Source organism: Sinocyclocheilus anshuiensis, unplaced genomic scaffold (assembly GCF_001515605.1).
Source record: "Sinocyclocheilus anshuiensis isolate Anshui unplaced genomic scaffold, SAMN03320099.WGS_v1.1 scaffold945, whole genome shotgun sequence".
In the NCBI taxonomy this organism is placed as follows: domain Eukaryota; kingdom Metazoa; phylum Chordata; class Actinopteri; order Cypriniformes; family Cyprinidae; genus Sinocyclocheilus; species Sinocyclocheilus anshuiensis.
The window spans coordinates 11,460-15,092 of record NW_015557112.1 but is presented as its reverse complement, the minus strand read 5'-3'; positions in this window follow the sequence as shown (position 1 = coordinate 15,092).

Here is a 3,633-nt window from a genome sequence, read left to right as displayed (position 1 = left end):
TATAGTATTATAATAGCATTATATAGTGGTTCAACGCATTATATTGTGGGGTTTTTTTTTGAGTCACAGATCGGACTATTTTTTCGGATAATCAAGAAAAATAATATTTAAATCACAGAGAATGACAATGCCATGAAGGGGTTTTGACATAGGCTAATTTCCGCACTGTCTGAAACATGTCTTTTGTGCGCGCTTTGTGTGCGAGAACAGCGCGTGAGTAACGAATTGAGCTCTCTTACGTTTCTTCTTCTTGTGGTTTAAAATTGCTTGTACGCGTAAATTGGCAAATTAATCTGCGAATCACGTGCGTGCCGAACGGTCTCATCCATACGTATTAAGGAGTCAACCGTTAAACCAATTAACCAATTAAATCCGTTTAACTCCTAATATGTGACAGATCAGAGCAATCTTTCATTTACTTATTTAACATGAAATTGTCAAATTGCACTCCATATCAATTGCATACAAAGAAAATACAGACTAATTAGAACAATCATTAACATAAATAAATAACAGAGTGTCATATCTATACACATTTTTCCCAGAACGTTCTTGCGACCCAGTAGCAATTCTTCCACGGCCCGGTAGTGGGTCGCAACCCGGTGGTTGGGGACCTCTGGTTTAAGCAACTTAATTATAATTGGTTATAAACATTATTTTAAACATTATGCACTTTTTTTCACAGATAGTCATGTTATATTATGCTTTGAATAAACGTGCATTAGTAATATTCTGCACAATGCGCCCTCTTGTGGCCTCAGGAGAGAATCCAAAAGCTTTTCTTCACCCTAACTGAAATTATGCATTTTAAATTCGAATATAATTCGAATCTTGATCATATTTAAGTACAAAATTAGAATTTAGTTTTTCAGCCATTTTGACAGCCATAACAACCAAAGCTATATACAAAGTACCAAAGAAAACACTGTACAAAAAGACCAAAACAAACAGATAAATATATACATGCAAACTTTGTTGTAGGGAATTGCTCACGGCACCAGAGTTGCTTGCTTGCTCGCTAGGTAAACTGACCATTGCATGCTGGTTTGGGGCTTTCTTTTATAGCCCAAGCCCCGTCCCCTCGGATTAAACCAGGTTGACCAAATAAAGAGGTAAGTATGAAAGGGTATGTACATATTTACAACAACACATAAATATACATATAAATATAACATCCACTCCATGTTTACATGTTTTCACACTTTAAAATAAATGAATATTTACAAAAATAACAGAAATAAACAGATTACAACAACAACGCAACATTTCCTATTTCCCCTTTAAGACAAACAATGGACGAGTCGGCACTATATAGCCAGGCCGCTGGGTGGTGCACGGGTTGGCCGACCGATGGAAGGAGAGCAACGCGAAAGCCCGACTACACAGACACAAACAAACACTGAACACAGGTAAGTATTTACAACACGAAACAAAACCAAAAGAAAACAAAGGACAACTTCAAAATATATATGTGTGTGTGTGTGGTTATGCGCAGCTTGGATCACTGTCAGGGATGGAGTGAATATATTTGCGTGTATGTGAAAACAGCATGCTAATGGCGTGTGTGTGCACCCACATCGCCTCAGCAGGGAATTACAGAGGAGGAGTGAGGTAAGATGCGGTGTAAATGTGCTGTGCTAACCGACAGGGACAGGTCACTTTGTCACATCACCTCCCCCCTCTCCAGGCCGCGAACTGACCGGGTACCGAGACAGGTAGTCAGCTGTCTTATTCTGGGGGCCAGGTCGATGTTGAACTTTGAATTGGTATGGTTGCAGGGAAAGATACCATCTGGTCACACGAGAGTTGTGATCCTTCATTGTGTGGATCCATGTCAGGGCTCTGTGATCTGTTTCAAGGATAAACTCCCTTCCCAGCAGGTAGTACCTGAGGCTCTCCAATGCCCACTTGATTGCCAGGCCTTCCTTTTCCACTGTGGAGTATCGAGTCTCTTTTGGCAGCAACTTCCTGCTCAGGTAAGCAATAGGCCTTTCTTCACCCGCATCTCCCTGGGCCAGGACTGCTCCAATCCCCACAGCAGAAGCATCCACCTGCACAAAAAACTCCTTCGTGAAGTCTGGACTCTTCAGGACTGGGCCTGAACACATCTGTTTCTTTAAGATGTTAAAGGCTGCTTCACACTCCTTAGTCCAGGTAATGGGGTTCTTCACATTTTTGCAGAGCAGGTTGGTTAGTGGGACAGCAGTGGGGGAGAAGTTGGGAATGAAGCGTCGATACCATCCCACCAGCCCCAAGAAAGACCGGACTAGTTTCTTAGTTCTCGGTCTTGGACTGTGTCGAACTGCTTCCATCTTGTCCACTTGAGGTCTCAGCTCCCCATTTCCAAGGTGGTAGCCAAGGTAATTGGTCTCAGATTTAGCCCACTCACATTTAGCCACGTTTAAAGGTGGGGTAAGCGATTTTTCAAAAACGCTTTAGAAAACTGATTCGGGCCGACTAGCAAAACAAACTTGTAGCCAATCAGCAGTAAGGGGCGTGTCTACTCATGATGTGGAGGAGAGAGGGTTCAGTCTGAGCCGAGCGACAGAAAGATAGAGATGGTGGATAAAAAAACAAAAGAGGAAAACGTCTGCGGAACAAAAGAAGGTTTAAGGCAAGAAGTAGAACCCGTGTAAATATCGGATCAGCTTTCCAGCGCTGGAGAGAACTCAAGGAGCGGAAGGCCTGCGATCGGACGCCGAGGTTGCTTTGTTGTTTTTTTCCAATAGATGAGTAAAACACCGTGTCTGCGCCGCAACAGCTAAAGTCTGTCTAGTACACTGGACGCGACAAAGCGACCGTTGAGAATCATTTGAAATCTGTCAATATGTCATGAATAGAACGCAGCAGCAGTTTCTGTCGGGGATTTGTCGTGTCATGCCGCATCCAGTGTAGACCATAGATATGTATATACTGTATATCTATGGTGTAGACAGCATCGCTGATTATAATGAGTTCCATAGTATTTTGTCACGCCGTGCCACTCGCGTCCGGTGTAGACACTGTGTAACATGGTTTTGCTTTGTTTCACAGAACTAATCGTTGCCTGGGTTGCGTACGTATGTGCGGGGCGGAGCTATCAAAATAGGGGCGAGACCCTTTTGGGGTAGGGGCATGTTTGTTTTGGTGATTTCAAATGTCAACATTGGCTACCAGAAATCGCTTACCCCACCTTTAAGGTCAGGCCAGCCTCTTGGATCTTGCTCGGGGTCTTTTCAAGGTGCAGAAGATGGTCTTCCCAAGTCGTACTATAGATTACGACATCATCCAGATAAGTGGCTGACCAGTCTTCACAGTCTCTGGGGACTTGGTCCATCAGACGTTGAAATGTTGTGGGTGCCCCATGCTACCCGAACGGTAAATGGGTAAACGGTAAACTAAATGAAATAGCCCCAGCAGGGTCCGGAACGCCATGTAGGGTCTGGACGCCTCCTCAAGGGGAAATTGCAAATACCCTTTGCAAAGATCCAAGGTGGTGATGTATTTGACTTGGCCGATCCTCTCCAGAAGATCATCGATGCGTGGCATAGGGTAAGCATCAAATCTTGACTGGGCATTCAGTTTTCAAAAGTCAATGCAGATGCGCAGGGTGTTGTCTTTCTTCGGGACAATAACAATTGGGCTACTCCACTT